Genomic DNA, 10,554 nt, shown 5'->3' with positions numbered 1-10,554 from the left:
GCTTTTGGATGGCCTATGCAGCTTCCTATGAGCTCTGGTGAGGTTTCTTGGTCAGGCAGATTGAAGGTGGTTTTCACCACTGTGCGGGGTTGCAAATTAGTTTCCTTGCCAGGGAACAACTGACAAACCAGCTCTAAAACAGATATTAGTCACTAAGGAGATGCAAATCCAAACTACAAAATAACTTACATCTACTAGAATAGCTAAACTTAACAGACAGAGAATGAGTGGTGATGTGATTCTGGAGAAATGTCAACCATCAGTTATTGTTGGAAACATAAATATTGCAGCAGCTTTGGGAAATAGTTTCATGGTTTCTCAAACTGATAAAAATAGATTTATCATTTGGTGCACTTTTATGAAACTACTGCCTGTTCTCCAATATACAGTCAGTTATTAAGTTTTACTTACATATCCTAAATAATAATCATATCTGTTATCATATCGCCATTCTCAAACCACTACTTTGAGGCCACCATCATTTCTCTATTGTGCTTTTGCCACAGGGCCTAAACTCTTTTCCTGAAGATTTTATGAGGAACAAAAATATCATCAGTTCAATTCAGTTCAGTCACTCAGTCATGTCCGACTCTTTGCAACCCCGTGAATCATAGCACACCAGGCCTCCCTGTCCATCACCAACGCCCGGAGTTTACCCAAACTCATGTCCATTGAGTCGGTGATGCCATCCAAACATCTCATCCTGTGTCGCCCCTTTCTCCTCCCACCCTCAATCTTTCACAGCATCAGGCCTTTTCAAATGAGTCAGCTCTTCGTATCAAGTGGCCCAAGTATTGGAGTTTCAGCTTCAACATCAGTCCTTCCAAGGAACACCCAGGACTGATCTCCTTTAGGATGGACTGGTTGGATCTTCTTGCAGTCCAAGGGACTCTCAAGAGTCTTCTCCAACACCACAGTTCAAAATCATCAAAAATGCCGTAGAAAAATCCTAATAATAAAGTATTTAGTGAAAATGTTTATGAGTGTTATATAATGAGTGTTTATGCAATAACATTGTATTTTAATAGCATAGAAGGAAATTAAGAAGACAATCGTTGCAACATAGCAGCTATAGATTTTTTATCCCAAAATCCTTTAATAGTTGTTCATTAAGTCACTGGTGGGGAAATAATTAGATTAGAGGAAAGGCTCTGTATAGTCCATGAAGTCCCAAAGAATTGGACATGACATTCACTTTCACTTTTCTCTTTTTTTGTATGACACAAACTTGACCATCACAGTCCAATTATTTTGTAGAATGTCCATAAGTGGGGTTTGTTTGATGAGTCCCAGATTATCTGGGAATGCCGTGGAAGTAAGGCTCTTTCCCTTTCATGTATCTGTTCAGGTTATTCCTGGTATGAATTTGCCTTATTACTGATCACTGTCACTGATAAGGGGCCTAAGATGGGGCCTGCCACAATTTGTCCCAGTCAAGTTATATATTTTCCTTTGGTATTTAATAAGTATTTTGTGGGAGAAACTTTGAAACTATAGAGATATGTTACATTATTATTGTTCCATATTTTTTGGAATAGGTAATAAGTAGCCACTGTCATTCCTTTAACATTCAATTTGTTCCAGATAAGGCCTGTGGGAGCACTATAATCTGGTTTTGTCATATTTTTGACATCTGCTTGGTATTCTTTGATAATTTCTTTGCTTTTTGGTACAACAGTGTATTCAATGTACTTTCACTAATCTGGCCCTGTAATTATCCATTTTCTGAAGAAGTTTTGGCTCTTTTTCATACAAATCACTAGAAGCTGAGATTTGCATTAATTTCTTTGGCTTTCAACCACACAACAGTGATGTCTACTATGTAGTTCTTGTCAGTTGTCATCTCATGAATCCACAAGTTTAGTTGCTATTCCATTTCTTCAAACTTCATCATGTACTATAGATGTTATTCTAGCACCTTCTAGAAGGTCCTCACATAAGGATGCAGGAATTTTCTTTTTTTTTTTTTCCTGGATATACCATATCATGGATTCACTGACGCTGAACTCACAACAGCTCTATGAATTACACCTGAAAGAAGCTTGTGTACCACATACATTGTGTCTGTAATGTACATCCCAGGCTTCTTGCTCCTAGGAACACTAGACAGCACTATGTTTGGAGGCACTTTAAATAGCAAATTATCACCAAAAGTACAAGAATGTTTAAATCATGGCACAAAATACATCATGAAGAGGACATTTATTTATAGTATTTGAGGTGAAACTTAAAGGAAGAGTATTACCTTGTTTGACCCCAGTTGGGACACGTACATTTTCTCTCACTCTGAGCATGTCCGACACACATGACCACACAAAGCTCTGAATATTAATTTTGGGTAACAAATTGTACTCCCCCTTTAAACTGTGTTGTGCTCCTATTCATCTGTGATAGTTTTCATTGTTCTTAAATCAGTTTTGCCTGCAAGCAATGTAGTTAATGATATCCATGTGTGAAGTCATCACTTGTGTTGTTGGAAGAGGGTGATTGCTATGGCCAGTATGTTCTCCTAGCAAAACTCTGTTAGTCTTTGCCCTCCTTTATTTTCTACTCCAAGGCCAAATTTACCTGTTACTCTAGATATCTCTTGACTTCCTACTTTTGCATTCCAGTCCACTATAATGAAAAAGACATCTTTTTTGGGTGTTAGTTCTAGAAGGTATTGTAGGTCTTCATAGAACTGTTCAACTTCAGCTTATTCAGAATTACTGGTTGGGGCATAGACTTGGATTACTATGATATTGAGTGGTTTGCCTTGGAAACGAACAGAGATCATTCTGTCATTTTTGAGATTGCATCCAAGAACTGCATTTCAGACTCTTTTGTTGACTGTGAAGGCTACTCCATTTCTTCTAAGGGATTCCTGTCCACAGTAGTAGATATAGTGGTCATCTGAATTAAATTTGCCCATTCCAGTCCATTTTAATTCACTGATTCCTAAAATGTGGATGTTCACTCTTACCATCTCCTATTTAACCACTTCCAATTTACCTTGACTCATGGACCTAACATTACAAATTCCTACGAAATATTGTTCTTACAGCATCGGACTTTAATTCCATGACCAGTCACATTCACAACTTGGGTGCCATTTTTGCTTTGGCTCTGTCTCTTTATTCTTACTGGAGTTATTTCTCCAGTCTTTTCCAGTAGCATATTAGGCACCTACCGACCTTGGGAGTTCATCTTTCAGTGTCATATCTTTTTGCCTTTTCATACTGTTCATAGGACTCCTAATGCAAGATACTGAAGTGGTTTGCTATTCCCTTCTTCAGCGGACCACATTTTGTCAGAACTCTCCACTATGACCCGTCCATCTTGGATGGTCCTACATGGCATGTTTCATAGCCTCATTGATTTAGACAAGGCTGTGCTCCATGTGATCAATTTGATTAGTTTTCCATGACTGTGGTTTTCATTTGGTCTGCCCTCTGAGGGATAAGGATAAGAGGCTTATGGAAACTTCCTCATGGGAGAGACTGTCTATGGGGGAAACTGGCTTTTGATCTGATGGGTGGAGCCATGATCAGTACATCTTCAACTGAATTTTCTGTATTCTTTGCAGTCAAGATGGAGAAGATCTATACAGTCAGCAAAAATAAGACCAGGAGCTGATTGTAGCTCAGATCATAACTCCTTATTACAAAATTCAGACTTAAATTGAAGAAAGTAGGTAAAACCACTTTTTTACCTACCTAATCAAATCCCTTATGATTATACACTGGAAGTGACAAATATATTCAAGGGAAGATATGATAGACATAATGCCTGAAGAACTATGGATGGAGGCTCAAGACATTGTACAGGAGGTAGTGATCAAGATCATCCCCAAGAAAAAGAAAAGCAAAAAGGCAAAATGATTGTCTGAGGAGGCCTTACAAATAGCTGAGAAAAGAAAAGTAGCTAAAAGCAAAGGAGAAAAGGAAAGATATACCCATCTGAAAACAGAGTTTCAAAGAAAAGCAAGGAGAGATAAGAAAGCTTTCCTTGGTAATCAATGCAAAGATATAGAGGGAAACAACAGAATGGGAAAGACTAGCAATATATTCAAGAAAATTACAGATACCAAGGGAACATTTCATGCAAAGATGGGCACAATAAAGGAAAGAAATGGTATGGACCTAACAGATGCAGAAGACATTAACAAGAGGTGGCAAGGAAGCACAGAAGAACTATACAAAACAGATCTTCACCATCCATATATTAACGATGGTGTGATCACTCACCCAGAGCCAGACATCCTGGAATGTGAAGTTAAGTGGGCCTTAGGAGGCATCCTTATGAACAAAGCTAGTGGAGGTGATGGAATACCAGTTGAGCTATCCTAAAAGATGATGTTGTGAAAGTGTGCACTCATTATGCCAGCAAATTTGGAAAACTCAACAATGGACACAGAAATGGAAAAGGTCAGTTTTCATTCCAATCCCAAAGAAAGGTAATGTCAAAGAATGCTCAAACTACCACACAATTGCACTCACCTCACACACTAGCAAAATAATGCTCAAAATTCTCCAAGCCAGCCTTCAACAGTATGTGAACCATGAACTTCCAGATGTTTAAGCTGGGTTTAGAAAAGGCAGAGGAACCAGAGATCACATTGTCAACATTTATTGGATCATCAAAACAGTAAGAGAGTTCCAGAAAAACATCTATTTCTGCTTTATTGACTATGACAAAGCATTTGACTGTGTAGATCACAACAAACTGTGGAAAACTCTTCAAGAGATGGGGATAGCAGACCACTTTACTTGGCTCTAAGAAATCTGTGTGCAGGTCAAGAAACAACATTTAGAAATAGACATGGAACAACAGACTGATTCCAAATCAGGAAAGGAGTACACCATGGCTGTATATTGTCACCCTGCTTATTTAACTTATATGTAGAGTTCAGTTCAGTTATTCAGTCGTGTCTGACTTTGTGATCCCATGGACTGTAGCACGCCAGGCTTCCTTGTCCATTACCAACTCCCAGGGTTTACTCAAACTTATGCCCGTTGAGTTGATGATGCCATCCAACCATCTCATCCTCTGTCATCCCCTTCTCCTCTTGCCTTCAATCTTTCCCAGCATCAGGGTCTTTTCAAACTAATCAGTTCTTCACATCAGGTGGCCAAAGTATTGGAGTTTCAGCTTCAGCATCAGTTCTTCCAATGAATATTCAGGACTGATTTCTTTTAGGATGGACTGGTTGGATCTCCTTGAAGTCCAAGGGACCCTCAAGAGTTAAATATGAAGAGCATATCATATAAATTAATGCCAGGCTAGATGAAGCATATGCTGGAATGAAGTCTGCCAGGAGAAATATCAAAAATCTCAGATAGGCAGATGACACCACCCTTATGGCAGAAAGTGAAGAACTAAAGAACATCTTGATGAAAGTGAATGAGGAGAGTGAAAAGTTGGCTTAAAATTCAGCATTCAGAAACCTAAGATCATGGCATCCTGTCTCATCACTTCATGGGAAATAGATGGGGATACAATAGAAATAGTGACAGACTTCATTTTCTTGGGCTCCAAAATCACTGTAGATGATGACTGCAGCCATGAAATTTAAAGACACTTGCTTGCCCCCTGGAAGAAAACCTATGACAAACCTAGGCAACATATTATAAAGCAGAGACATTACCCTGCCAACAAAGATCGGTCTAGTCAAAGCTATGGTTTTTCCAGTAGTCATGTATGGATGTGATATTTGGACTGTAGAGAAAGCTGAGCAACAAAGTATTGATGCTTTTGAACTGTGGTGTTGGAGAAGACTCTTGACTGTCCCTTGGACAGCCAGGAGATCCAACGAGTCAATCCTAAGGGAAATCAGTCTTGAATATTCATTGGAAGGACTGATGTTTTAGCAGAAACTCCAATATTTTGGCCCGCTGATGCGAAGAACTGACTCATTGGCAAAGACTGTAATGCTGGGAAAGATTGAAGGTGGGAGGAGAAGGGACAACAGAGGATGATGGTTGGATGGCATCACCAACTCTATGGACATGACTTTGAGCAAGCTCCGGGAGTTAGTAATGGACAGTGAATCCTGGAGTGCTGCAGGGGTTGCAAAGTGTTGGACACAACTGAGTGACTGAACTGAACAGAATTTCAGTGTAGGATGATGAAAAATTTCTGGAGCTGAGTTGTGGTTACATAAAAAATGTAATTATTCTAATGACACTGAACTGTATATTGAAAAATAGCTAAAATTGTGAGTTTTGTCTTATGGATATTTTACCATCACAACAAAAACTCTTTTATCAAATACTTTATTAAACTGAAAACAAGGAAGCCCCATGGATTCCAAATCAAAATAATTTCAATTTAGACATTTCAAAATGGAGATTCTAATAGGCTGAATAATAACCCACTAAAGATGTTTATGTCCTAATCTCTAGAACCTGTAAATATGTCAGTTTACATATTGAAAGGGAATTTTCAAATGTAATTAAGTTAAGCATCTTGACATACAGCAAAGTTTATGCATTATCCAGGTGGGATTAATGGGGAAACTTCTGACGGTCAGAATCAGAGAAAGTACTGGGTCAACAGAAGCAAATCATATTAGAAATACAATCTAAGGAATGCAGACAGTCTCTGAAAGCTGAAACAGGCAAAGAAACAGATTCCTACTTAGAGTCTCTGACAGCACAGAGACCTGGTAACCCATTTTAGACTTCTAACCTACAAATTAGTAAGGTAATAAATCTATGCTTCAGCCCAGCAGATTTGCAATAATTTGTTAGTGATAATAGAAAACTAATAGAGAGATATTTTACGGTCAGTTGAAGAAACAGTTGCTGTTTTCAAAACAAGGCAAGATTAATCCTGTAGAAATTATATTGATGATCTATGGAGAAAGAAATGGCAACACACTCTAGTATTCTTGCCTGGAGAATCCCACAGACAGAGGAGCCTGGCAGGCTACAGTTCAAGGGGTCACAATAGTTGGACACGACTTAGAGACTAAACCACCACCACTTTGAATTTGATTATTTAAATCCTGGTAGCAGACTATCTCTGTGTGTAATATCAACATAGCACCATTAGTGAAGTGGGTATTTTCAGAGGCCTTGGTAACTGGATTCTAAAGTACTGGAAACATAGAAGTGAATCAGAAATGTCAATGTTCTTGAGATTGCCTTCTAGAAGAAACAGCTAGAGGCTGCAGAAGGATGAAAGAGACATGTAGAATATTTCTTCATAATATTAAAGATTCAATTTGAAAAAATAAATAATTCAAACAATATGTCCAATATTACTTTATAATGGGACTAGAAATCCTTATGGGCTCTGTGCTGTGATTTTACTGACTAAAATTCTCTCTGCAATGGGATGATATTTAGGGTTTGCTTGGCAGATGATGAGAGCATTATTTAGCATAGTGTTTATCTAGAAGGGAAAAAATAATACATTCATTGAAAAGCAGTTAGCTAATTATTTGCCTATGTAAATAAAAATTGCAATCATGTATTCCATTGCTCACATGAATTGAAAGATAATGTATCAAAATGCAGACTATTCTGGATTAGCCCATGCTGATTTAGTGTTTTTGTGTCCCATATACAAAGATGGACTTGATTCATTCACCACAAAGATGAAGCTCATTTTCTTCTTAAAAATGCAAAAAGGCATGGAAAGAAATAAAATATGTAACTGTGCCAGTAGATTTATTCAGAATTCATTTGTTCATTTGTTTTTTAAGTAAAACTTGTATTGAATGTATCCTTTGACTCATGGTTAACTGTAGTATTGAGGATATAATGATTTCTAAAGAAGCTGACTTGACTCCATCCTTCAAGTATTCATAGTTAAAAATATAAGATAATCATTAAAAATAATGAATTCATCAAATCACAATGATGTATATTTTAAATATCTTAAAAACACAGTGCCATAAAGAAATCCTAATGATAGCCAGCCGGAAGCATCTATTCAGCACAGGGAACTTAGCTCAGTGATCTACAATGACTTCGAGGGGTGGAATAGAGGCTATATAGAGCCTCTATATATATAGAGGGATATATGTATACTTATAACTGATTCATGTTGTTGAATAGCACAAACCAACACCACATTGAAAAGCAGTTATCTTCCAATAAAAAATTTAAAGAAAAAAGTTTTTTTTTTTTTTTTAAATTTCAAAAATAAAACTACTTCCTAACTTTCATAAAGAAAGCTGAGTGACGAAGAATTAATACTTTTGAACTCTGGTGTTGGAGAAAACTCTTGAGAGTCCCTTGGACTTCAAGGAGATCCAACCAGTCAATCTTAAAGGAAATCAGTCCTGAATATTCATCGGAAAGACTGATGTTGAAACTGAAACTTCAATTCTTTGGCCACCTGATGTGAAGAGCTGACTCATTTGAAAAGACCCTGATGCTGGGAAAGATTAAAGGCAGGAGGAGAAGGGAATGACAGTGGATGAGATGGTTGGATGACATCACTGACTCAATGGACATGAGTTTGAGTAAACTCCATGAGTTGGTGATGGGCAGGGAAGCCCGGCATGCTGCAGTCCATGGGGTCACAAAGAGTGACCCCACACAACTAAGTGACTGAACTGAACTGAACTAACTTTCAAAAAACTATTTAGCAAAAATGTAGAATGAAGAGTATTCATGCAATAATCTCATTTTAAGAGGATAGAGGTTAAGAAGGCAATCTTTGCAATAGAGAAAATATTGATTTTCTTATGTCAAAATTCCTTCAATAGACTTCCATAAGGTCACTAATGGGGAAAAATAACTAGATGAAAGGGAAGGTTCTGCATCAGTTTCAGATGATACTTACATCACCGCTAGAAATGAGGGAAACCCAATTTCACTGCACCATATGTTTTGACATGAACATTACATAAAAGTTTAAACCATAAATGTATTTTCAAAATTTTAGTTATAAATAGGTCTAGATGATTAAAATATTGATGAATTCAGGGTAACACAATTTTTATATGATAATCATGCTTAAAGAATATGTCCATAAAATGTAGAGACATTCATTGTCATGTTCATAAGAGCTATGATTATTCTACAGCAAACTTTAGAAGCCTATCCTGGAATGTGGATTAGAAAAACTCAATTCTCACCTTTATGATTACCAAGACATGTAAGTTCTTTATATTCAAGCCCTCATAAAAGGACAAAAAGTTATAGAAAATAGTACTCAATGTGTAAATGGTTGTACAAATAGGAACTAGCATATTGTGTTGACATTACAGTATTCTTACTGATTAAGAAAAAGGGGGTTGCACTACATTTTCAGGGAAAACCACTTCTTCATCCTGCTTCGAATCTGTTGGGTCTTTACACTATAGATTATTGGATTCATCATGGGGGGAAAGAGAATATAGATGTTGCCCATAAGGACATGAACCAGAGGTGAGAGATGCTTCCCAAAGCGGTGTACCATAGTGAGACCAACGATGGGAATGTAGAAAACCAGGACTGCACAGAGGTGGGAGACACAGGTCTCCAGAGCCTTGAGCCTCTCTTTTTGAGATGCAATTGCGAGCACTGTATGTAAGATGAAAACATAGGAGAGGAGAATAAGGACAGCATCCAGCAACAAGGTACAAATCACCAGAGCCAGGGCATAGAAGCTATTGAAGCGAATGTCAGAGCAGGCCAGCCGGAGTAGATCCTGGTGCAGGCAGAAGGAATGAGAGAGAATGTGGGGTCTGCAGTAAGGAAAGAACTTCAAACGGATGATGACAGGAAGAATAGACAAAGAGCTTCTTGTCAAAATGGTCACCATGAAGTAAACGATCCTGCTATTAGTCAGAATGGATGTATATCTCAGAGGAATGCAAATTGCTATAAAGCGATCAAAAGCCATGGCCAGAAGGACTCCAGACTCCATTAAAGACAGTCCATGAACAAAATAAGTCTGGGAAATGCAGGCATCTAGACCAATCTCCTGGCTGAGCCCCCACATGGTCCCCAGCACTGTGCGTGCTGTGGACAACCCCATGAAGAGGTCAGTGAGGGCCAGCATGGCCAAGAAGTAGAACATGGGCTCATGCAGGCTCGGCTCAGTATGAACCACATGTAGCACCAAGCAGTTTCCCAGGAAAACCACAGCATAGATCAAAGAAAATGGAAATGAAAACCAAGGATAGTATTATTCTAGGCCAGGGAACCCAGTGAGAATGAATATCGAAGAATTGATATTGGAAGCAAAAGAAGCAGACATGAATATTTGTAAAATAATTTCCAAGTTAAAGTGAATGTTTATTCACAGTTTTGTTTAAACTGTTTGCTGCCTATAAGAATAGTCAGATATAACACAGCCTCTTGGATTATCACCCAGGGAAAGCTGATTGTAGAATTCCAGGCAGTGTCAACTCTGTACTAGAAGTTATAGCGCAAGATGACTTCATAGGGAACCTCCTTGGTTAGAGGAGAAGTTAGAGAAGATCAGATCCTGATGATTTTAGGCAGAGTAAGTCATAAACCTCATTCCTTCTTAGTCTCTCTGAGAGACTGGCAGCACACGATCCAGGTGACAGTGACTGAAGTTATTGAGAGCACACTGCTGTCTTGCTCTGCTGCTCCTGAGAAGCCTCTG

At 38.2% G+C, this 10,554-nt stretch overlaps 1 pseudogene; it reads right to left on the bottom strand.

Annotated features, from left to right (window-relative positions):
- Nucleotides 1-9,237: 9,237 nt before the first annotated feature.
- LOC136175821 (olfactory receptor 51V1-like) lies at nt 9,238-10,179 on the bottom strand (annotated as a pseudogene).
- Nucleotides 10,180-10,554: the final 375 nt, after the last annotated feature.

This window comes from Muntiacus reevesi, chromosome 9 (genome assembly GCF_963930625.1).
Source record: "Muntiacus reevesi chromosome 9, mMunRee1.1, whole genome shotgun sequence".
NCBI classification, from domain to species: Eukaryota; Metazoa; Chordata; class Mammalia; order Artiodactyla; family Cervidae; genus Muntiacus; species Muntiacus reevesi.
This window is presented reverse-complemented; position numbering and strand designations above follow the sequence as displayed.